Here is a 26,590-nt window from a genome sequence, read left to right on the forward strand (position 1 = left end):
CAGATACTATGTAGTTAGCACACAGCTTAGACACATTAATTTGGTTGGCCCTTCAGACTGAGCCCTAATTTGCATTACAAAACGCTGTGCAGGATTGCATTTACATTAGTAGTACATAAAACAGTTAGCTTCGTGCTGCATGGCTTCCGTTGTGCGAAGCGAGGATCTGGCTTGTCCCTGGTTCAGCTATCACTGTATGCCGTAGCAGTGGCATCTGCAGTCTGTCAAGAATACACACATTCGGTATTGCCCCAAGAAATACACTGATCCTACGGATCCTATCAGTTTAATGATTAGTGTTTTTGTTCTCACTATGGCTTCCTCAACGCGATTAACACACGCGGGTTAGTGCGGGTTAATGATCCCATGCAGTTAATGCTACATCGCTAATATAAAGAGTGGGGTTGCTCTGGCACTAAACTTTTCGTAGAGCAGGGCAGGATTGTGTTGCAAGCAGGGTGCGACGTGCAATGTGTTTTGCCCATAGAGTGCCTCCCCATGCGTCCTCCTGGGCTGAGAGATCAAGCATAAACAATGGTTCGGAGCGCGCATGTGCATTGCCCCGGGCGTGTTCCTGGGAGTCTTCACCCACCGTGAGCTCAGTGCTGGGGTTGTTGGGAATTGAAGTCCTTTCCCTGGTTCTTCCCCTCCTGGGCACATTTGCTGCAGAGGCTGGTGGCAAAGTAGGTGATGCTTCTGCTGCTGAGATTGCTGGCAACCTTCCCAATGATCTTCCTAGTGCCATAATGCTTGAGCAGTTCACACCTACAAGAGTGGGGACATATAGCTCCTGCCATGAGACTGTGCCCCATAAGCCTCGAGACCCCAAACATACCCACTGTACTAGCCACCTTGTGCTTTTTGCCCTGCTTCCTGGCACAGAGCTCGCTGAAGATGCGGTGCCTTTAACAAATTATACCAAATCAAACTGCCTCAACATCACAGAGTCTGATCTCGAAGTTCATGCACTACAGAACACTGTTGCAATTGGAGCCCTCGGCTTTCAATTACTTGGGGTCAAGCTCACAAAGAAGAGGGGAGATCTCACACAACATAATATGTCCCCCTCCACTCAAACGTCTCACATTGGACTCAGGCTGTTGGATTAACCAACACATCTCATCAATTTACGATCCATGCCCTTAAAATGAATATTGTTCCCAAATTACTGTTTGTGTTTAGCAGCCACCTGATTCAAATCCCAAAGCGAATATTTCTGCCACTGCAGAAGGTGATGTTCGGCTTTATAAGGAAGGGCACACCTTCACAAATAGGCCAGAGGATCATGTCCCATGCGGCCACCCTCAGAGGAGTAGGAGTCCCAGACCTACACAGATACCTGCGGTCAGCCCAAACAGCACAAACCTTTTCATGGCTCCATAATCCTACTGAGACAAACTGGACACAAATAAAGCAAGTAGCCACAAGGATCCAATTATCAGATCTGATAGCCCTGGAAGGCGAGTCCCGCAAGACAGGGGGGATTTCTGAGACAGGTGACATCTGCTACAAGGTCTTACTGGGATGGGGAATGTTATGGGGGGTGCGCCTGGGTCCCGATCTCGCTTCTCCAGTCCTGGTCAACCGAGAATTTACCCCGGGATGCAAATAAGGTTGCCTTCTGCAAATGAGGGAAGGGAGCTTCGAGGTATCGAAGGAATTGCTATCTGCAGCTCAGCCGCTGACATGGAGGCCAAATCCAAGTTTAGTCTTTCTGATGTGGATCAGTTGTCATACTTCCAAATCAAACCGTCAAAAAAAGAGGACACTAGGCTACCCCAACCACTAGAGGGGGCAGTCAAGAGACAACACCCAAAGAAGGAGGCAACATCTAAAGAAGGAGCACCTCCCAGCTCTACAACCTCTCGGATAGGGGTGACGGGGAGGAGATATTCCCCTATATGCAGAAATGAGAGGATGAACTGTGCCTGCAAATTCCATTAGACGCATAGGCATCCAAACAGGCTAAAGCAACTAAGTCCTTGAGATACAACACCACTAAGGAGTGCCAGTGTAAAATATATTTGAGAATGAGCACATGACCATGAAAACACAACTCCTTGGTAACACGATTTCTTAGTCCGTGAGGGTTGGGGGGGAGAGGGGAAGGTGTAAAAGAATAAAGAGAACGAGAAAATTATGTTGGTTATTTCCATTGTTATACTGTTGGATCTATAGAAACGGAATTAAGCACTGTATATTGGTATTACTCCCACCTGTGTAACGACTATGGATGCATATGTAACCTTTTCTTTTTTCTCTTTTCTCATTGAGAGAACTGTTGTGTGTTAAAACCTAATAAAATCAAATAAAAAAAAATAGATATATTTGAGATGGTAATATAGTCCGAAGCGCTTACGTGGCTTTGTCCCGGGGTTCTCGGCTCAGTGTTGGAGGGGTGGTGGCGAAACCGGGACACGTGTGGTTGCTATGCCCAACCATCCAGCTCTTCTGGAAGGAGATCCTAACTAAACTAAAAGAAAGAACCGTCTCGAATTTGCCCATACACTCGCTGGTCCTTGTGCTGGGTAGCACTTGTGGCATAGAGGAGGAACATACCTACCATGCCTCCCCAGACTCGCCACACATGCCTTGAATGCAGGAAGGCGTACGATCGCTCAGGGGGCCCATCATTAGACATTTGGTGGACTGAGGTTTGGAATACGTGGGCAATGGAGAGGATGCAATAGTACTGGGGAACCTACCAAAATGTCAACATGACTGGTCCCCTTTCGCCACCTTTTGCTCAAGCACAGTATCCAACACTCACGGGCTAAGCCTATTGAAATCCTTATCACTGCTATGAACCCACCACAATCATAAATGGCCCTTCTGGACTCAAACCCAGACAAAGCTTTATGCATTGCTTATAATGCAAGACACCTTGCGCCAATTGGGCTCCAAATAGAGGCTGCTCGATGTTTGAATACCTCAGTTCGAACGTTACTCCTGATTTCACCATTGGGGGGGATTGCGGATCAGCCGGGGCCTGAACATAATGTCTTGCATTCGGACTATCAGGCTAAGTGTATACACGTGTGCCCTGTATGCAACCTGGCCACGACCATGTGCCGCAGGATGCGTTGTACGATTGTGACATTTTTTAAAATAAAGTAGAGTTAAAAAAAAGAAACACTATCCATCAGCTGCTCTCTGGAGGGGATGTGAGACACCAAGACCACCAATAAAGCACTCGGCATGCCAGGACAATAACAGCAACTACACCGGAAGTCAAAACCCTCTAAAATGGACACGGGATACCACAACCAGCCCATAAATACAGGCCCGTGGAGAGTTAAGGAAAGCCAAGTCAAGAGGGTGTGCACCACAGAGGCAAGTCCCAAAAGGTTTGGTCTCACTCAAGGACCTACACAATGGACTGGCAAAGCAAGGGTTACGCCCATACTGGTGGCATGGCCCAGATAAGATGGTTCTTAGTCATTTCATCAAAATTGTGGCATCGAAAGAAAATGCATCGTCTGCCAAAGCATGGACAGGCTATTACATGTATAAGTGCTTTTCCATCAAAACCAGTCCATCGAAAATATAAATGGATTGGTTTCAATGGAAATGCACTTTTACTGTAAAAGGTAGCATTTCAATGCATTTTTTGGTAACGTTAAACGGAGCTGTCCAGTGCTGAAATTTCGGCACTGGCCAGTTCCTTGTAACGTTTTCATCTTTTTTTGTATATTAAGGGGTCCCCCCCAACCCTAAACCTAATGTAACCCTTAATCTAGCCCTAGCCCCAACCCTAACCCTAATGTAACCCATAATCTAACCCTAGCCCCAACCCTAAACCCTAATCTAACCCTCACCCCTAACCCTCACCCCAGTTTCGATCATACCATCGATTTATAGTCAATGGAAATGCTTTTCGATGCCTATAATTCGATGGTATGGCATTCGATGGAATGGGTTTAGATGAATTGACTAGATACCAGATAAGGTGTACTCCATGTTTGTTAGAATTCAGGTGTAATATTTTTGGGGAGTAAACAAGTAATTTCCATTCCTGAAGGGTCTTTGCACCATGTAACTCACTCAAATTCAAAGAAGCTTCTGTACTTTAAATGCCCCATTAAGCTCAAGCAGTAATATCAGATCTTGTTCCTGTGCGACTGCTCTGCTGGTACTACTGATCAAAACACATTCCAAGGAGCTTGTGCTCCGCTATTACCTCTTTTTTTGTTAAAAGTATTCTTTAGTTGGAGGGATTTGCCTTTATTTAGTGAGTAAAAGCAGCTACTTCAGCTCTACTTTTAAGCTCGTCACCCAGCGATTATTGATCGACAAACAGGCAAGAAACCAGGAATCACGATAGAAGGGTTTCATTACTAAATGTGCACAGCATTGGCCAAAATAAACAAGTACAGTCTGAATTAAACTAAAAGTTGTCAAGATGGTTCTTCTAAGAGCTGTAGTGCTCTGGTAAAATCTAATCAAGAAAGTCTCTGTTGTGAAAGTAGTATTACCACAAATGTTCTGCCAGTGCTCCTTAAATCCAGGGGCTAAAGTCCCCTCTGCAAATCCACACAATACTTGTGAGCTCACAGTCCTGGATTTCAAGGGTTCCCAAACCCTGCTTCTCAGTAATTGGGGTTTCTTCTACAGAGGTTTCAGCCCCGAGTTCCAAGGATCCAGCAACCAGTTTCCTACAGTTAGCAAGGTCTTTTCTCCTGGGTTTTTAGTCCAGGTGTTAGCTCTGTAGTGGAGTCAGTGGGTAGGTTCTGCAAATAGGGCCATGAGTGGGTGGCCCTCCAAGATAGATTGGAGCCGGAGGATGACAGGAGGGCCTCCCTAAAGCTAAGTCTGGATTCTCACTGGGTTCCCGCTATCAGGGGGTCTGCTTCTTCAAGCATCTGCTCAACTCCATCTCTCCTACCCGGTGTCTAGCCTCAAATCTGGTCGCCACAAATTCCTACCCTATACTATCTGGATTTTGGCCAATGGGCATCATAACACCCCCCATCTTTTGTTCTGCCTTTCCTCAGCCTCCTAGGTTCTCACTGCAGCGTATTTCCTCCTTAGCCTAGATGTCTGGTCTCTACTTCAGCCCCTTGTCTCTTGCTCACCCCAGGCTTCAAGGGCTGTGCTCCAGTCTTCTGCTCCTCCATCTTCTCTTCCTCTCGCCAGCCAGCACAAAATTAGCTCATCCTCCTACCTTTAGTACAAAGCCTTATAGGGCTCTGGCCCCTCCTTCCAGCCCTCCTCCCAATACCCCACACCCTTGGAGGAATAGGGAGCTTGGGTGTTGTAGTTCTCCAGGCCTTGATGCGTCTGGACAGCAGCTTCAAGAGCCATGTCCGCCATATTGGTATTTCCAGCTGTCTCATGTTTTGTTAAGCTGCAGGCAGACTTTCTCTGGGATACCTTTTTCTAGCTCAGGGACCACTCTGTTTAAATGGACTCCGGAGCAGCATCAGATCCAATGCAAGGGAGCATAGTTCACCAGTGCAAACCGGCTCTGTGCGAATAATGCTCCTCAAATGTTCTTAAAGTCGCTGAAGTAACTACTGTTAACTCCGCCTTCCATCCATCTCATAGTGTGGTCAGCCCTGGCATCTTCCACATGCAAACACTGGTCTCAGCATCACCTCGCTTGTGGTACCACCTAGCCCCACTGAGAATCAAGCCGGATAAGGCAGGGAGCTTCGTCGCAGGATAATGGCAGGAACCCATTGTGTCTGTCTCACCAAGGCACCTTCCTTAATGGCACAATATATCAGCAAATTTGAATCAGCAATCATCCCATGAATAAAACTAATGAAACCTTGGCATGACAAATATCCTGGGACCAGGATCCGTCCTCACTAACCTACTTACTGCTCCCTCTTCCGACCTTAAACACAATGCAAGCCAAGCACATTGCAAATGAATGCCTACTGTTACATTTTAGCACCACACGCTTAGTGAAGCGGAGATATGCTGGACATACTCTGTATAACAGCCCCACTTCCAACTTCCCGACCATACATACCCTCAACACCATGTACACCACCTGTTCCCATGACAGACCCTCCCCAGTAGAGAGTCTAGCAGGTTACCAACACCTGGGGTAGACCTTTGGCTATACACATACATCCCCATCAAGTATCATAACCGGGGATCACTAGGAACCATGCAAGCACACAGGAAATTGAGTCTTCTGACCTGCAGCCTATGCCTATGCCACAATAATCTGCCCTTTCAACCTCCTCTTTCTTCTGGAACGGTGTGCCTACATCTAAATGGCAGAGCTTGACCACAATATAAGATCACTTATTGAATTAGGATGGTACAGACTGTGCCACTAACTAGCCTATCCCCCCCAGTTACCTGCCTACAATCCAACATTTCTTCCCATGTGCCTCACATTCCGAACCCTGTCACAGAATGTGACACCACAGAGCATACACCTTTACTGAAACATTCACTTGGAAACTTGAAAAGTGATGAGCTACATACCAAGCACTTTTATAAACTCACAAAAGCAGAGCCCACAGTTTGCCACCATCTGTCTGGGTGTCTGCTTTTTACTACCAAGTTATCTGTGCTGCATCACCTACATTTTCAGCAGGTTTTCGAAGCCATTTCAAATAGCTCATAAAAACAACACTAGCACAGCACCCTCCTTTAGTTTGTGGCTGAACTTACTGGACTTCTTTGGGACCGTCAGGTGTGCTATACATGACATGGCAGGCCACAGTCTAGTGGAATTCCACGTAGGTGTAATAATGCATCAGTGAAAGGGAAAGAGCTATGGAACCAAATCAGAGATGTTAAGGCACTTAGCAAACACTAAAATAACACAACTTGCCAATTCGGAAGAAATGTATTAATGCAATTCCAATGGAAACAAATCAACCAATGTGAGCTCTCGATTTCCTTCAACATGCACCACGACTCACAGGAGCTACGTGAAACGCAAAGATGCCAGACTTCAGACAATAGCCACCTCCCTCCCACTGGCCCATAGTTTAGTTTGCTTTCGCTCTCCATGTTAGCTTGTGCTGCTATCATTTGAAGTGTCCATCTGTGTCTATCTCACAGAAGTCTTGGAATGCTCACCCCGCCCCCAACAGTTTTGTAGACTTTCAAGAAAGCTTTCATGATAGTACAAATAGTTTACAAATAGTTTAGCAAACTGTGAACTAGGCAGGACTGGCAGAACTGATCCCTTTCGGTTTATTATTTTTTGGGTATTTATTGAGTGCATACCTAGCTTCACTGTTAATAAGAATACAGGTGAAAGGGCAAGTTACAGCAGGCTGTGATACATAAATTAAAGCAATAGGAGCAGTAATTAGGGGTGGGGTTGGCCGGAGGCGTCTACCGTACATGAAAAAGGTGCGTGCAAGTCTAATGTTGACGGGTATCAGGTTACACAGCCTGGAGCGTGGATCGAGAACGTCGGTTCCCTGTTGGGTTTAAAAAAAAAAAAAAATGTCAGCTCTAGTCTGGCGAGGTCCTGGCTCTTGAAGAGCTCTGGCCGCCAAAGATGAGGCCAATGTCAGCCAGGTGAGAGGAAGCATGCAAAGTCATGGCTTTGTAAATGATGCAGCTAGTCTTGACGTTGAAGTACGCTTGTAGGAGTATACCAATGAATCTAGGAGTATTGTGGTCAAATTTACACAAGCTGTTGGGGAATGGGGCAGAACAAGGAGTGCACCTCTCATTGGTGCCAGGGTGAAGGTGGGTAGGACTGTGAGAAGGGGGTTTCCACTGTCTATTTGAGAAAGGATGAGGGCCTGTACTGTGGATCAGAGGTTGTCTGGATAAAAGGGTTTGATTCTCGGCAAAAGACAGTTCAAACCAAACTGTATTACTATGTGCATGCTGAAGGCGAGATCGCTGCCAATGTGCAATCCAAGAGATTTAGCACATGAAGTCAGCAGTGTGGTGAAGCCCCCTGGGTTAATGGCAGACTCCCATGTTTGGATGCGTTTGGTTGTATTGGAGAGGAAGAGGATTTTGGTGTTCTCCAGGTTTGTATCCGGGTTAGGTGGGCGTTGAGCTGGTGGATGTTCTGATTGAAGAGATTTTGATAGAGTTGTGCATTCTCGTGCGGATTGGTGCTGGCAAGGAGGGATCCCAGGGGCCCCATGTAGAGTTGAAGATCAAGGGTCAGATGATGGATCCTTGTGGGACTCCAAGGGTGACAGGTAGAGGTGGGATGATCTGGAGATATCCAGCTGGATGAACAGATGGCAGTCTTCAAGGTATGAAGTGAACAACGGGTTGGCAGTCTCACCGACACACATGCTGTGTATTAGGCTTGTGATCCACTGCATCGAAGGGTGCAGAGAGATCGTGGAGTACCAGAATGCAATGGGTGGTCATCATCGAGCATGCAGAGAGCATCATCTACCACTTGGATGGTGGCAGTCTACATGAAGCATTTGGGTCTAAAGCCAGATCGTTAGGTATGTGGTAGGTAGGTTGTTGGTGGTGTTGTCTGCTTGAAGTTGAGTGGCTATGGCCCTTTGAGTAACATGCCAAGGAAAGAAAAAGATGTTTGATGGGGCGAGAGAAGTTCCTGAGGTCATTAGATCCAGAGTAGTCTTTTTTCAAAGTGGGTGTATATGCCAGGTTTTGAAGGTAGTGGCAAATGTTCCTTGGGGGAGGAATTCATTAACAGATGGAAATGGATGGAGTGCTTCCGACGGGAGTATCTTGAGAACAGAGGCTGGCAACATGTCAGAGTAGGAGGAATCTTTGAGGGATCATGGGGTGCTATGCAGGTCCTCCACTGAAGTCTGTCCATGTCATTTCAAGCAGTGGCATTGTTTTTGACTGCTAATGAAAAGTGGCCTTGGAAATGTTTTTGACGGTCACCCAATTTTACACTGTGCTAGAAAAGGTTGTTGGTAATCCCAAGCCCTACCCCTTCAATTAGGGCTCAGCTGGTTTCCACCCAAGACAGTGTGGAAAAATGGCTCCATACAGTTGCATTTAAAATGCATTTTTGGGGGCGCTGCTGAGGAGCAACTAGTATGGCGGCCTGATGTTGTGCTCCAGGACAGGCGAGATCCTTGAAGTAAATGAATTTCAGGAGTCAGATCGTATTGCGCCCACTATTTGGCAATTTCTGGCCAGAGCCGGTGGAGATGTGCCCCTGTGTGAGCAGGCAGTTAGGCGAGCTGCGTGGCAGTTGGTGTGCTCACCTGCACCCCGCCGGAACATCCAAGGAGCGGCTGCAGCAGCAAGTGTTTGTGGGAGGGGCCAGGCTGGAATCACGCACTCGGCGCAACAATGCCTGCAAAGTTGGGGTGCCGGAGGCTGCGGTAAAAGGGGCAATGGAGCCATTTGCCGAGAAACTCATGCAGCAACTACTGGGGGGCAGACAAATTCTCTGCACAGTTTTTGGTCAATCGCACCCACCACACACTAATACCAGTCCCGAAAACATGCAGCGCCTCCACGCACAATATTTGCCAAATTTACAGAGCCATAGACCTCATATTGAATGAAGCTGGTCAGAGAGCATGGCACACTGCACTTCGAATATGCTAAAATTCATATCTACCCTGACTTTGCCACTAATGTCCAGGTGCTGCGAAGAGACTACGATCCTGTAAAACATCTGTTGAGACGGATACCGTACGCCCTCATATTTCCTGCTAAAACGTGCATTCATCATGGAGGTTGAACGCATTATAGCCCCACCCATGCCATCACATACATTGAACCCTCAATCTATCTTACCTGGCCAGGGGGGTGCTCTGACCTTGGCCCTTCATTTGCGGGTGAATGACCATGGTACCACCTGCATTGGAACTTATTTGGTAGGGTCCGGTCCCATGACAAAATGAGATCCTATTGGTCACGCCGCCTGGTTGAGTTTCAAAATCAGTTGTTCGCGTTGCTTCCCAAGAGATCTCCAATATTATGGGTATGGGTAATCATCATCAAGTTGGGGGCGATTATGGGATAGGACGGGGAGGCTGAGAGCGCAGTCGCTCCTCTTGTTGGGCTTTAAAGTTACAAAAGTTCAGGCAAATAGCGAATTATGCTAAATGGGTGGTCTTGTTGTGTGGAGACGTCCCCACGGCTAGGTGTTCTTGGCTGACGGTGGGAAGGATGAGCGGAGCCTGCAAGGGTCGGTGACCTTTATCTCTTGGAATGGCCAGAGCATTAATAACCCAACTAAGGCTAGGCAGCTGTTGGCGTACCTGGAGGGCCGTGCCCCTAGGGTTGTCTTCCTTCAGGGGACACACGCATTGGGCCCGGTGAAGGAGTCCATTGCCCCTAAATTGGGCAGACAGCGATTTTATATTTCCTACTCCTCACAAGCAAGAGGGGTGATGACAATGATACACCCCTAAGTAAGTGGATAGAACGCATGTCGATTCCCAGGGAACATGTGGTGGTAAAGGGAATATTAGATGGGGGATGACATACTCTTGTTAAACCCCTATGGCCCCAATGTTGATTACCTACATTTCTACTTGTCTCTTGCGGATATAGTAATTGGGCACATTGATGTACCAGTGGTTTGGGGAGGAGGTGCTATCGTGGATCGCTCCTTTACTACCCCCTGTCCCCTCACCCTAGCGGTTCAAGCCCTGTCGCAAATCATGCTGGAACTGAATCTGTCGGATGTCTTGGGAGGGTTGCACCCCACAGTGACAGAATATACATAATATTAGTCCACGATTCCTTGCCAGGGATCAATTACTGGCTTCTGTCCACGGACCTGATGGGGAGGGTGCCTGGGCGCTCTTCTGCCACGCATTTTTCTGACCATTCTCCATAGTATTGTCCTTGGCCTTCACTCAGACACGTAGGCCCTGCCCCCTCTGGCATATGCCAGACACGATACTATGAAATCCCACTGTCAAGGATACAAACACTTTACACTAAAATTGAAGAGTTCTTTAACACAAACTTGGGATGGGTGGCACTGTACTCCAAATTGTGGGAAACTTTCAAAATAGTTATGAGAAAGTGGAGGGAGCAACTGCTCTCACAGACTGCTGGGACCCTTAGGTGGGATCCGCACGAGCGCGAGGGGCATATTAGACAGTATGGGAGGACGAAAGAGAGCTCTTCTGTGGCTGGTTTAGGGCAACCTAATGCAATTTCAAGACCTGGCGGACAGGGAGGTACTATACATTGCTAAGCCAGTGCTTGCCCTCCGTTATTGCGAGGAGGTTAGGCCGGGCTTTACCTAGGGCAATTGTTGGGTTTTACCTATTTTTGGCTATGAGGCTATTTCCTCAATTGTGAGCATTTGGTTGCTCAGTGTTGGTGCCTGTAGATGAAGCACAATGTGGCTCATGTCTGCTGCCAATTGTGGTGCATTAGTGGATGCAGACTAGTGGTTGGTTCCATACAGTGGATTTGGAATTGCTGCTTTAGGCGGTCAGTGGGGTTAGAACCCTGTTTTTGTTTGTGTTTTGCACAACTAGTTGCTGGTGGATGATGAAGTATGGTTATAGGGGTGATGTTCAGTAGGTAATGGTTGTATGTTGGATTGTGGGCTGGTTCCCTTGAGCGAGCTCCGTAATAAAGCCTGTTATGGTACTGGTGATTGTTCTGGAATTGGTAGAGCTATTTGATAGTTACTTTAAGGATATGGAGGGGATTAGCGTTATTGCTTGGAGCGGCTTGCTGGATGGGTATTGAGAGGGATAGTCTTTGTTCGTGGTCTATAATTGTTGAGTAGCAGCTGTTCCTTCCGTCTCTGCCTTAGTATTCTGTATTGGTTATCTAAGGGGGAGATGTGTTGGGTTTTACCTATGCTGGCTATGAGGCTATTTCCTGTATGTGTGTATGTCTGAGCTTAGAGTGTTGGAGATGGAGTGTTGGCTTGTTGGAATGTTATGATCCAAGTTGCTTTGATTCCAGAAAAGTCAGTTGGGACTTATGCTTGGCACAGCGGTACCTGTGGACGCTTCTCTCCCATGAACGTGTCTTATGTTTGCCCTACTTACCCCTGTGTACTTACCTGTAACAAAATGAACCCAGTAAAGACCACCTATCTCAACTGAGACTTCTGAGTATCTGTACAACCCCAACTTCCCAAATTTACTGGCAGTCAAAATGGACTTTTCCCCCCGGGTTATCACAGGTATCACAGCGTCTTCAGGGGCTACCCTTGACTTTAGATGATATCAACGTAGAGTTCCAGGCATTTTATGAGATTATTCCTGCACAGACAACAGTAGAGACGAGTGCCTGGCACAGTATCTGGAGAGCATGGCCCTTCTGGCACTGCCGGAAGCGGTGCGCCTCGCACTGGACTCTCCAGTCACTATAGATGGAATAACTTGTGCCATTGTGGCTCTGGCATCTGGTAAGACCCCAGGGTCGGACAGGCTGGGGGGGTTGAACTGTATAAGGAGTAAAGTGCTGTTCTAGCTACTCGTTTGGTATGGGTGGTATCTCTGCATTTGCGTTCTCCCACAGTCCATGCGCAAGGCGTAATTACAGTCCTAGTGAAGCCTGGGAGGCTACCGAATGAGATCACGTCATACCGGCCACTATCATTGCTAAATACGGATTCAAAAATCTTCACGAAGGTCTTGGCGTCTACCCTCCTCCCCTACATGGTTTATCTAGTGCATCCCGATCAGTCAGAATTCATCTCGACCAGATCAACAGCTCTGAATCTCTGTAGGCTTTTTGGCATCATTTCCCAGATCGATCAGCAGCGCAGGGTGGTGGCGGTATCTCTGGATGCCAAGAAAGCCTTTGAATCTGTATCCTGGCAATATTTGATATGGGTACTGCATGGGATTAAGTTCGGGTGGCTTCCGGGGACATGTCCAACTTCTATTCACGGCCGGTGGCCAGGGTGAGAACCAATACTAAGTTATCCCTTCCATTTTCCTCCACAGGGGAGCAAGCCAGGGGTACCCTTTGTCCCCCCGGTTGTTTGAATTGACAATAGAGCCACTCGCTGCTGTCATGAGGTGTAGGCATGGGCTCAGAGGGATTGGTTATATCCTTATACGCTGATGACACATTGTTATATGTCTGCAATCCTGGGGACAACCATAGCCCAATGACGGAGGAAGTACAGGCTTTTACAAAGCCCTTGGGTTATATCGTTGAAGCTAAATCTGAACTGTTACCCCCTCACAGAGGTCACACCTCAGATTGCAGATGATCTGAGGTTTTGTTGGGTAGATGCACGACTCAAATACCTGGGCATAGAGGTCTCAGGGCAACAGCACACGTTGTATGCAGATAACTATGCCGAATATATGCAGCACTTGGAGGCACAGCTTAAAATCTGGGCTAAATTACCACTTTCTGTATATATATATATATATATATATATATATATATATATATATATATATATATATATATATATATATATATATATATATAGCGCCGATTGTCCCTGTTGAAAATGATAGTCCTTCCAAAGTTACTATATTGTTTTGGCAATATTCCCTTTTGGCTGGGGCAGGTCTACTTTTCGTCTATACGCTCCATGATGGTGGGGTTCCTGTGGGGGGTCTGGTACAGCCAGGATGAGTTGGAAGAAGCTCACTGAAACGTATGAACTGGCCGCCCCAGATATTATATTATCTGGTCGCTCAGGCTCAATATTCAGGATATTGGTATGCACAGGGGCTCGAAACTACAAATTTGGTGCTTGAGAGATATAGGCATCACCCACTAACCTTAAGGCACTCATCTTTAGCGACAAAAACACTGACTACTGTACCTTTGACCCCGTATGTAAGACCGTCAATGCTTGTTCCAGGTTGTTTCATAGGTTGGCGCTGTCTTTACCATAAGAATATACTTCTCTGGAATCTCTCTGGGCTGGCCCCCTCCCCCCACCCATCTACAGAAATCCTGGGGTGACAGTTGCAGGATTGCTACTGGGTGACCTTTTCCTGGGTGAGTGGTTTGTGACTTTAGATGACTTTGCGTCCAAGCTTGGTAGCAACCCTATTGTTATTCTGCAATATTACAGGTTGAGGGCGGCAACGGCTGTGGACCCGAAACCCACCCACTGAGGCACAATAGTCACGTGTACTGAACCCAGATGGTTAGTATCCAGATTATATGGCTTGGTTCTGACTGCACAACCCACTAAGAACACTATAAGGCAGAAATGGGAACATGATTTAGGCATCCAATTCACTGATGTCCAGTGGCAGAAATGCCGTAAGGTGGTGTCTGTGGGCTCGATATAGGCTCATCCAGTTCAAGCCCTTAAAACAACTGCATTACATGCCAGCGAAACCCGCTAAGTTTTCTCCGGGCACTTCTGATGAATGTCTGAAATGTTGTCATTCCCCGGCTGATACTATACACATGCTCTGGCACTGTCTGGGCATTACCAATTTTTGGGAGAAGCTAGCGGCTACCCTGCACGAGATGCTGGAGATCCTCCCCCCCCACGCTGGCCTGTTATGTACCTTCTGGGGAACATATGCAAGGTGTCAATGGTGGACAGACGACTCTTTAATGTAGAATGTGTAGCTGCCAAAAGGTTTGTGCTACGTTATTGGAAATCAAAAAGCTCAGCGGCACATACAGAGTGGATGTGAGATCTCATTCATACTGCTGACAGGGAAGAACTGTATAGATCTACCATAAAATCATTGTGCAGGCCTAAAGACATTTGGACTCCTTTGCAAGTATATTTGACTGCAGAATTGACTGATGCCGCACTCAAAGACTATGCCCTAGGGTCCATTTTGCATGCACCATTTTATGTATACATTCAGTGTAATTATGCCCGCAAGCTTGAATACTGGTACCTCACGTACGTGATTTCTTTCTGACAAACCCTTGTATGTTTGCCTTGGTTTTAAATAAAGTTTGAAAAAATATAAAACATGCATTTGTCCCTCTAGAAGGATTATGATGTAGCTAAATCATCACAAAAATGGAGTGAAGAATATAGAAAAAGGCTTAAAACAGATTCTTTAAAGGAAGAGAGACAAGAGGGCTGGGTGAACGGCAGACAGAAGCAGAAAACCAGACTACCCACACAAAAGAGGTCCATACAGAACAGACCCACCAGGAAATCATTGATTATCCTATAGGCCAGTGGGACAGTGTGTAGGACTTACAGTTTTGTTTTGGCAGATCTTCTCAATATAAAATGCTGATGGCAATGGATTTCTCGATTGAAGGTGGAAGTGGAGGGTCGGAGATAGTGGGTTGATGCACTGTGCGATTGCCTTGAAGAAATATTTTCGTGTAATGTGAGGTCTGATGGCTTGTAGTTTATCTGGAGAATGGATGTTGATCTTTGGGGTTTTTGTGGGCTTCCAGTATCTGGTTTTAGTCCCTATACTGGGGGCCTGAAAGAAAGGAAGCTCTCAGACATGAAACAGTGATTCAAGGGAAGTGCAGACTGATGGCTAAGTGTGAGAAGTGGGCTGTGCAGAGGGCATGAAAGTAGGCTGCTGGCGAGGGCCGATGTGCTGAAGAACGAAAGGTCAAGGGGGAAGTTATAAAGGGCAGGGTTAGGGAAAGTCAGGGGTTAGGGGATTAATCATGTGCCAAGCGGAGTGTGTAGGCACAGTGGACTTCTAATGCATTGAGTTGGTAGCACTGGAAGTGCTCTTTGGTACCACAGGGCCAACCTTTGATGGTTTTGTCGAGGTGGGTGTGCGGGGTGTGTTTAACGTGCTTGTGTGTACCCCCCGTGCATGTGTATTGGAGTGCTTTTGTCGCCATGTGTTGTCTCCACAGCAGATTATAAAATGCAAATGTAACATTGATTAATCAGGGAACATCTTAGCATCTATTCTCTAAAATGTAATGGCACTTGTAAGGAACCAGGAGTAAGACTCAGACACAAGGGCTTTGTGAAGGCTGGCAAAGATTTGTATTAAACTAAAAAAGGGGTTGGAGAAAGTCCTCTCACCCCAACTCTAAAAAGGGGTTTTCCTGCCTCAACGAAACTAAAGGATGCCTACGTCAGAATGGCCAAAGTAAAGTTCTCCATCCTGTGTCCAAATCCTAATTCATGCACTTGCACACAAAAATCAAGCTAAAGTAAAAAGGGAAACATTCTTTCAGCTGGTCGTCAAGTTGCATTATAAAGTTCCAAAAGGTGCAAAAAAGAAACAACAAATGTTCCACAAGTCTCAGGAGGTTCTTCCCTTGACCCATTTCTCACTTTAACAATTCACAATGCCAAGAAGTTATTTCTCTTCTCTTGGCTCCTCAGAGTTTTCCAACAATACCTGAGGGAATGACTCCCTTGCCCTGGTTGCAATGTTCAAGTTCCAACTCCAGGGGGAATAACTCCCTTCTCCCGGATGTCACACACTCAAGAGGATGACTGTCACCTTGTGATCTCCTCTGTGTATGCGCAGCTTCTTGGCAAGCATGAGAGCGAGTCCTAGACCCTCCTCTGTCAGTCTGGTACACTCTTCTCCTTCGCTTCCAAACACTTGTCTTAACACAATTGGGTGCAGGTCCCAGACGCAATTAGTTTGCCTGGTGTACTCTCGTTCCAGGGCTTTCTTAATGTGCAATAGTTGCATGCTTTTATATCGTATTCATTCAGCCATTGGGTCCTCGACCCATTTTTAGTTACTTCATTCAACAATTGACTTGCTGTTTTAGCTCACGTTCGCCCAGTTCATGTAATTTTCCTTCAATTTTCCTTCACCTCTTTCTGGGCTCACCGGTTTCTCCTGGCTGCTTTGCTGTTCTCTGTGGTCTGCAATTCTCCCAGCGGCTCGCCTCATCATGCTGGCTGCTCGTTGGATCGCTGGTATCCGCAACGCATTGTCCTTCGTTCCATAGCTTCCTCTGCTCTCAGCCTCTACGCTGCGAACCTCCGGCTTCCGAGCCTCTCGTGACAGAGCCTCCAGGAGCTTCCTTGCTCCAGCTGCAACTTGCTTCTTCTCGGTTTCCCAGCCCACGTTAGGAGTATCGGTTCTCCAAGTTTCTTGATCCTTGATGTTTTTAAACATCCTGGCACATATTGGATCCTTACAACAACTAGAGCCTCTCTCTGGATTCCTGGCTTCAGTGCTCTGCATTACTCTAGTATAAGAGAGCCTTTTTGTCAGTACGGATTGGATATTCTGGTTTTATATTAGAGCATGCCATATGGTATTGGGAAACAGGGGTTGGTGTCATACCCCGAGTGGAAAGGGGGAATACCACGTTCCAGCTAGCAAATTCACCTCCCTCCCATGAGGGTTGCCTACCCCCATATGGATGAGAAAAGAAAAGGGGCAGGAACCCTCTTTTTTGTAAGGGGGCCTGACTCTAGAGGGTTAGGGGGCCTGACTCTGGGGGTCACCCTATGTTGGCAGTATAACTGTTATATACTAGCTATTAGAGATGACCACAAGTAGAAATATTTTAAAACAAAGTTTAATCTCTCATTTACATACATTAAGAATACATGTGTGCCATTGGGTGGCACATGAGGTATGCGTAACAAAACAATATATAAATATGCATATCTGTGGGTTAGTAGACACTGCTGTATCAGCTAGCAATGCACAATTGTTGTCAATTATTGTCTAATACTTAGTATATAACAATTAGTTATACTGCCAAAATAGGGCGACACCCAGGGCGTTAATGACTAGGGTAGCTTTTGACTCTGCTCCTCATTCTACCCCCAAATGGTCCTACCTCAGAGAGGCACCACCAGGGTCAGGATCAGGAAGCGGCTGCCTTTCCCTGGCCATATGGGGAGAGAGTTTCTCCGGAGAGGCAGCAATGATGCTAGAATTCATCACACACTGCACCATCTTCTGGTCCAAGCGCTGTTCAAGAAATTCAAGATAGAAAGGACTGTCCATTTAGAAGAGGTTGACCTGCATGGCTATTGCCTCTAGCTGGAGACATTTTCAATAGCAGGACTATTTTCTCCAGATTTTGGAATAAAGGGGACACAACAACAAAAACGTGAGCATCATCTTCCCCTAACATGCCATGCTAAAAGTACATTTATCCGAATTCCCCCGGATTCAACTGCCTGCTACGTCTGCTGCAGAGGATATTTAAGATACATTTCATAAACAAAATCCTCCTCAACAACTGTGCCACCTTGATTCTGCTTAAGACATTTCTATATGTATCATGTAAGTGGATGCATGCTGGCCTCTAGAGAACATATCACATACGACCCACTAATCATGCTTTGCCTTCATCCTGGATGTGGAGGCCTCCCACTCACAAGTGGATTAAGTTCAATTCAAGGTCTGCTTTATAGGTCGGTACCATCTCTATGATTTGAACCCTCTCTCCACCCATCCCAGGGAACTTATTTCTTCCCACCCAGGTTCTCCGCAGACGAGTTCCTCAGACCTTGGTAAGCCAATATAAAATAGCTTAAGTTTGGCTTCATAACCTATGGCTCTCAGGCCCACCTTTAGGTTCATTAGAATACTTGATGTGCTCAGTGAAAGAAAGTAGAGCTTTCTGAAAAGGTTACTTTTCTCTACTTTCCAGAATCTAGGGGCCCCACAAACCACTTCGATAAACCTAACACGAAATAATCAAAAAGCTAGGCCTGCTGGACGATGTCCACAGCCAACGTCGGGTTACATTTTAACTACTTGGTGCAGGGGCAAATCATAGAAAAAGTCGTGGCACTTTTGCTAGTCAAGCTTTGCCCCTTGTAAGATGTATGCACTACTCTAAGAAATTTTATACGTCCCATACTTGTTCTGGAGATACTAGCAGGAGCATCTGCAAATAGCAGAATGCCACACTTCGGGTCATTTCAATTGAGGTTATGCAAAGAGTAGTTAGGCTAGTAGCCAGACCAATAACAAAGATGAAACAATGAGAGGACAAAGGCAAAACCTTGTTGCACACGGTTTTGTGATCGCCCCCCCCCCAACCCCTTGTGCCCACCTTACTACGGCATAGCTACTGATATAAAGGGTGCAGGGACTTAGCAAGCAACCAGCACTTTCCACAATAAGTCTCTCCGACACCATCTAATGCCCATTTTCAGACCATTTATGCATAAATCCAACTTGAAAGGGGAGAATTGGTAGAATTAATAATTAACAATCTAGTTAAAAAGACGACCCAAACTGAAGTCTCGTTTTTAAAAAGGTCTAGTACGTTTTTGTCCTGTCCTGGGGGCTTGCATGCTTTTTGTAAATTAAGGGCTGCCTCCATTTCCCGCCTCGAACCAGACTGTCCTTTATTGAAAGACCATCGCTTTGCAGGTATCCCTAGTTTTTGGCAAAAAGATATCCAGAATGCGTGTTTTCTGCGTATTTGGCAGTAACAAAAATGTTGAATGCCGAAATACTGCACAAGGGGAGCGGAAGCTGCAGGGGTGTGTCACCCCTTTGCATTAGATGGAGTGCGGCAGAGTATACATTTATAAAAGGAAAGAAAAAGAAAAATGGGAACTCAGGAGGTTCCCACACACATTAGGGATAGGGAACACACGGCAAATGAAGACTGGCGAGATGAGGCAACGGCACGAAGGTAAGTGTTGTGGGCAGAAGTATATACAGGAAGACTAGTTACAGACAAGGGGAATTAAGTGCAGAGTGATCTGTGTGTTCACGGGGTGCCGCCATTTTCAGATTCGGCATTCTTGTGTTAGAAAAAACGGGGCGTGCAGTGATCGTGTAGATCCCATTTCTCCTACTCATAAATTAACCCCGGCCCATACATAATTTGTGTTATACAGCACACTAAAATTATCAAACAAAGTATCCAGTGAAGCACATCTCCTCCGCGCTTAATTTCAAGACTGTCACCAACTCCTTTTTTGGAAGTCGACATTCTTTGTCCAGCCATGTGTTTTTTTATTTAAACCGTAGATCTATTCACCTTGTATGGTGCAGTAATGAAAAGAGGCAACAAGGAAACCAAGGCCTTATGCGTATCCTCTACTTTAATATCATTTAACGTGGCAGCAAGTAGAACGCTCTCAGGAAGATGTAGAGACACAAATACGGGGCACATCAAAGCAAAACAGGAAGTGTTTTCCTTTAGGAAGACAGTAACCCATTTAATTCTATGTCCGTTATTTGCTAAGGCTTTGTCGGTACAATGGGGATTATCTTTAGCTGACCTAGTTCCCATTCAGCAGTCTCTTAGGGTAACCGGTGACAGGGTCATGATCACTTTCCAAACGGGGGTAGACTTTGAAACCCATCACCATTCCCCACTCCACAGGAACGCAGTCCAGATGGCCACACTACCCCTTCTATATGTTAGAACGGTGGGCGAATCTCCTGAGAGACGGCCATTGCAAGCCCTCAATCCTAAACCATACAAAATTAAAGCCATTTTTAGGATGTTTTGACATTAAAATAGTAAATGTGAAATGTCTTCCCGTTTATTCCAATTTTATCCTGCCTGCTAATTATTTGTAGAAAATATTGAACATATGCCTTGGCACCCAACTTTGGAAATCAATTACTATATGGATTTAATTCCAATCTTTCTGATCCACAGCTGGGCTGTTGTAGCTTATCTGGATTTTATGACAAGAATACATTATCCAGGATTTTGTTTTAGGATTAGTTAGGATTGATTCCTTCAAGGTTTCAAAATCCAGATTTCAATGGGCTCTGGATAAGAAATGTATCTTCAACAAAAGCATCTGCCATGAACTCTAATTCTATCAGAACGATATTTAAATATTCCTTCATGTCTGAAAACACCTTTTCCGACCCTTCTGGTAATCTGATAATGCAGAGGTTAAACCACATGAAGCGGTTTGCTATCCAGTTTCAGTGCTCTTGATATTTGCTTATTGTATTCCTTAATTTCAGACTTCTAAGAATCTGATTTTCTATCTTAAGGGCCTGACAACCAATTACCCAAATTTGATTTTGCATCTGTTCAATTTCTTCCAATGGTTGCATTGATGTAGGAAGATAATTTATTTTAGCATGTAGATCAGCAACAGCCTGGCTCTCATTATACACATCTTTGGTGTTGTCGGTGAAGACCCTTGCCACTTTGCCCTTGAGGGACGGAAGAAAGGACCCAGAGCACGGCCCAAAGCTCCAGGACGTTGATGTGCAGTGACCTCTCTTCCGGGAGCCAAAGGCCTCTTGCGTGGAGATCTCTGGTGTGCACGCCCAATCCCTCCAGGGAGGCATCAGTCTTCACCGTCTCCTGAGGTGCTGGGGTCTGGAAGTCCATGCCCGCCGCGAGATGTGCGCGGGTGACCCACCACTGTATCGCTCGACGGAAAGCCCCTTTGAGGGAGATCTTGTCTTCAAAGCTTCCCGCCACTTGTATCCACTGGGCGTTGAGGAACTCCTGCAGCGGCCGCATTCCGCAACCTGCACAGTCGCACAAGGTAGATGCATGACGAAATCATGCCGAGCAGGGACTTGATGGACCTCACCCTGGCAACTTCCGTGGTCAACAGCCGTTGAACCTTGCCCAGGATGGCCTTTATCCTATCCTCGACGGTGAAGCCAACCGCGTCACCGTGTTGAGCCTGGCTCCCAGGTACAGGGCGTCCTGCGATGGCACCAAGCAGGACTTCGCATAGTTTATCGAGAACCCCAGTTCCATTAGCAGGTGGACGGTCCTCGCTGTGTTCCCTTGACTTCGCTCGGATGAGCCAATCGTCCAAATAGGGATAGATGTGGATCCCCATGCGGCGCAGCCGCGCCGCCACCAGTGCCAGGCACATGACGATTTTACCGGCAAAAAATGGTCGCAATGACCAAAAGTTCTAAAAATGCCACCACCAAAAGTTCAAACTTTTGGTGGTAGCATTGAAAAAAGGACCCTGTGGCGCCGGTTCCCGATCACAAAGTGAAAGGGAACCGGCGCTGCAGGAACCCAGCGTGAAGATGAAGGTAAGAGGGGTTTGTTTATGTTGGGGATGTGGGTGTGCTGTGTGTGTGTTCGCATGAGAAAGGTGCAAACCTTTGGTAGTTCGCGGCCGCGGTAGTTTCAGCCGCGGGCAAATCACTTAGAACCCTTGGAGAAGACCCTTGGTGCCAAATTCAAACAAAAGGGCAGTGCCTGGAACTGATAGTGTCGCCCCTGGACCACGAAGCGCAGGCATTTTCGATGCCCTTGGTGCATGGGGATGTGGAAGTATGCATCCTCCAGGTCCAGCGACGACAGAAGTCCCCTTCTTCCAGCTGTCCCAGCACGTGCTGAAGGGTGACCATCCAGAATTTGGCGACGACGTATATGTCCATCGGCCTTGCTGTGGCCCCTGTAGACTTCCTGCGACAAAGAACGTGCCGCCTGATGGTACGACGAGCAGCTGCCACCGGATCCTTTGGAGGCACCTTGAGACTTGCCTCCAGAGGTCCGAAAGGACATCCTGGGCAGATCCTAAACCGATTGGATCCAACGGGCGTCGATTTGCCTTTGTCTTGAGCCATGACCACGCAGGGTAGGCCTCAAAGATCTTTCGGAATCCTCCAAGAAGTGAAATTTAACCAATAGTCACCCTTGAGGGGCGTAGAAATTTCCAAAACAGGTCCCCGTTAATCGGAAGATGGAGGTGGAGCTTGAGGATCGAATTGACCGAAAAATGAGAGTAAACTTCAAAAAAACACAACAAGCAGTAAAAGCTCGAGAGCTACGCACGAGTACTCCCAACACTTGAACGTGCGGTAAAAATCTGAAGATGGCCGCCAGGGGAGAGGCTTAGGTAGAGGGCAGTCATTGGCTGGGGTCAGTATGACCCAGAGACCAGTGATTGGTTATTAGTAGAAAAAGACAGTTCATAAACGAAACTGAAACTGATTTTTTCCTTTACCAAGGATTCCCAGCCTGACGACGGGGAATATTCATGAGCATGTGAATCCATGCCAGACCCCATGATGGAGAATCTCCATACCCCTCAGTCTGCTTCAGGGACCAATATCTTTGCAACTGGGTCGAAAATCAACAATTTTGTTCCGATTTCGACTTCCCTCGTAGCCATAAGGGCACGTCGAACATTAGCCTTGGAATCGCCACCCATAAAATTAAAATCAGACCAACATTCAATAAGCCCAAGTGCTTGGAGTTTGTTGTTTAAGAATGAGAGCCACTGCAGTGTCATGGCTCCTTCCTTGGACATTACATCTCCTACTGCCCCTCTGTATTTAAGCAAGTTCCCCTTGGTCCATAGATTTATCCAGTATAACACATTTTGCCCATCGCACTTTCTCTATAGGCTATAAACCTAGTTTGAGGGCAATCTGAAAGTTCGGCGCGGGGATGTGGAGGCACAAGAAACGTATTTTATATAACTGCCCAGTGGGAGCTGTTAGTCCAGCTCCACAACTAGGCACTGTAAAAGGCTGCCTGCTGCGCCTGCGCCTTGTATTCCTCTAGGGCTACACTCACAGCCCTTACCCCCTTGTTCTCTGGCAAATTTAGTTATGGCACCACTGTACCTGGCTAGAGTCAATCCAGCTTTCTCTCACTGTGCCTTCCAGGTGCAGTCCCGTTTTATTTTTAAGCCCAAATTGTCATAGGTATGTACCCGTTCAAACAAAGCTTCCCCCAGGGCAAGAATCATTCTATGCTGTTCTTTAGGCCCGGCTGTTCTAGGGTACAAGATAAATTCTCATAGTATTTATATTTAATTCTCTTCTTTTTTCACAGTGGCTGGGACTTCACTCATTAACAAGTGGCGAAAAATAAATCATGGATTGTAAAATATGCTTATATTGACTCAGACAGCAATGCAAACCAAAGTTTTGGATAATAAAGAGAACTACGCTTAAGTAAATTGCAAACTTCATCAATATACACATTCATAAAGGCAAAACGTTGGCGTGGGGGGGGGGCATTCCAAGCTGTTGAGGCTTTAAATTAATCTGCATTGTTATATATCAAAAAAGGCACGCACATGGCAAAAATGTAAAGGACTTTAATAGTACAAGTCAGTGGAACTACTGCAGTATGGCCTTAGAAGCCGTGAGGCAGGGTACCCCCACACTTCTCAGAGGTAACACACACAGCCCTTGCTTGACACGTGCCAGAAAAGAAGTATTTTTCTTGGGTGCAATTTCATGGTCTGCATTACCACAATTCAAAGGCGAGATAGGCTTGCACAGGAACTACAAACAAGCATTGGCAATGCCAACAGTTTGGGCTTTAGTGTGGTCATGGGAAAGACACGTACCAGGCACAGCCGTAGTGGTATTAACTACAAATTGTTGGTAGCAGGTGCAAAATGGTGCGAGTACCTGGGCATGTAATAGCAGTGCCTGGCCACAGCCAAAAAAGTTGGCATTGTCAATGCTGGTTTTTTCCAGGACTTCGGTGAAGGACATGCAAAATGCGTATAAATACGAGTGACTTAAGTGAGGCCTGGTAAAATATTGGGTTTACAACTCCCATTATGTCATTAACTCTCATAACACTATTTTGAGCAAACACTGACATGCACTTTAAATGCAAAGCCTTATGGCAAGGCTCGATTAAAGCAAGCTCCAAGAGTTCCGATGAGGTGGTGGTTCGGGGTGGGGGGGGCCCAAGGGAGGAATGGCCATAGGGATTAGCATGGCCAGGCAATGGGTGGGCTCATAATCAAACACCTACAGAGTGTGTCCATCCCCATTGCCATTCCTCCCTACCTGTACTCCAATGCAATGGTTTGGGCTCACATGTGTCGCTCGCGACACCTAAAAGCCCAAACTACAAATGTTCCATTCTTTGTGTGCATAGTAACAAACACCGTGAAATGCATTAAGTTGTAAACTACTGTAGAAAACTCACATATATTGTACAAACGAAAAGGATAGGCCGCCAACCAACCGAGTTTGCAGAAAGAGACCAGCAGAATTTACCACAGTGGGATAGAACAGTACAAAAAAGGTAGCAGGCGCCCCTCATGAAAAAACATGGCATGATAACCTGTTCTGTGTTTTTTTCCACTTTGAGAGTCCGCAGCCATCGCTTTTTGCTTACTGTACTTATCACAAAGCAGGAATATGCATATCAGTCTTTACCCCAACCACAAGGGGAGTTCAAGCACCGAAATGCTAGGCAAACAACTTTTGAACAAGAGCACCAGCAGCAACCCCAGACACGTGTTTCAGCCTTGTTGGGCCTCATCATTGATGTGGAGCTATGCCTCTCTGAGAAGTGAGCAAGTGGTCCAAGTCTGGGTTCCCCCACGTAACCTAGGGTGACCAACCCAAAGTTCCTTGCAAAAGCACAGGTTTGCCCGAACGGCCCATGCTGTTCTGGTGGGACAGTGAGCTAGTTAGTACACAGCATGCCTTTAATCCGTAACACACCCCTCATAACTCCCAGTTGCTGATACCTCGTGTTTCACCCTTCCAACATCCCGGCTCTATAACGATGGCACGCACGAGCAGACGTAAAGCAGGCACCTCGGCCATGGGGCATTTGGTCTACGCTACAAGGAATCCGATTAAAAAGTAAGTGCTAAAAGTGATACGAATATTACATGCCAGGCGTGCATGGGAAGTATGTGTGAAAAGTGACTAAAATATACACGTTTATCAGACGGTCTCTGGAAGTATGCTTCCCCGTGACAGCACTTCTTGTCAGCCAATGCAGGTAATTCGTTTGTGATTGGATGCCTACCCTCACATGTGAGCCAGTGAAATATACAGAGGCAGGTGTATAGAGCCAAATTAAATCGTCTGGAAGTCGCGGAGAGCAGAATGGGTGGTACACAAGTGGCTATTACTCAAAGTACTGCCTCCTAAGCGCCCCTCCTGTCTCACTCACCTTTGCCCCGGATCCGCTTCTTGCTCTCTCAGCTTCCTTCTATCAGCTCTTCCCACTCACTCTCGTGTAGTCTGCAGCACCTCACACCGGAAGCGCATCTACCTGCGCCCGTGGGCGGAGCAAACACACGAGTTGATGGGCATGGAAAAGTCCGCGCGGCGCTTCACGGGAATTGTGGTTCACTTCCCTTGTGAGGCGGGGGTGTTGTACTATACTGGCAGCAAAAAGGAAGGTTCACTGGAAACATGATCCCGACCCGATCGATGCCAGAGCTCTTCCAGCCTAGGGAAGTAGTTCGCACTAGGACGTGCCCACCCTAGACAGAGCTCTTACAGCATGTGAGCAAGTCAGGACGACCACCCGTTATATGCAGTCACCGTCTTCAGCCGATTGGCCCCGGAAAACTGATAGCGTTTCTCCTGCTACGGGTGTGTTGCTAGGCAACTGATGCTTGGGGCTCACTGCTTCTGCTGCCTACAGGGAAACACTGTCACTTCAAAAAGCACACTCTATTTATTTAACCCTGAAGTGCACAGAACTGACAGCTGCAAAGACAAGTGGACAAAATTACTTCATACCCGTTGTCCCTCACTTAAAACAAGATGTCCCGGTCTTTGGGAGATAGGATTTCCTCACCCTGAAAGAGACTGCTGACCTGATAAAGTTAAAAAAACAAACAAACAAACATTGTGAGGAAGGGGTTAACATTAGTAAGAAAAAAGATAAAAGTATGCGCAGGCAAGGTGAAGCAAATGAGTAAAGATAAGTGCGTTGTAAGGGACAACCTCATAAGGGGGGAAGCGACTTGGCCAAAAGCAGCCAATTTGGGTCCGTCTAATTGCAAAAGGCTTTTTTTCGTAATGCGGATGCACATAATTCATGTCTCCTGCCCCACGTGATCCTCCGGATGCAGCCCACACGTTCAGTGTACACGCACGCATGTCTTAAACCGCGCAAGAACACAATGAGAGGTTTCTTTAAAAATAAATACAAC

At 46.6% G+C, this 26,590-nt stretch overlaps 1 protein-coding gene across 5 annotated transcripts in view; it reads right to left on the reverse strand.

Moving 5' to 3' along the window:
* SDR42E1 (short chain dehydrogenase/reductase family 42E, member 1) overlaps positions 1–26,590 on the reverse strand; it is a 252,431-nt gene that overhangs the window by 71,064 nt on the left and 154,777 nt on the right. The window contains exon 1 of one of the 5 annotated variants that reach the window (XM_069638485.1): positions 25,597–25,765. The exons of 3 other annotated variants lie outside the window; for them this stretch is intronic. The gene's annotated coding sequence lies outside the window, so the exon portion shown is untranslated. Of the gene's footprint in view, positions 1–25,596; positions 25,766–26,590 lie in introns of those variants that run through there. One more of the 5 variants, XM_069638503.1, reaches the window with a different exon arrangement.

This window comes from Ambystoma mexicanum, chromosome 1q (assembly GCF_040938575.1).
Source record: "Ambystoma mexicanum isolate Mex_15411 chromosome 1q, UKY_AmexF1_1, whole genome shotgun sequence".
Classification (NCBI taxonomy): domain Eukaryota; kingdom Metazoa; phylum Chordata; class Amphibia; order Caudata; family Ambystomatidae; genus Ambystoma; species Ambystoma mexicanum.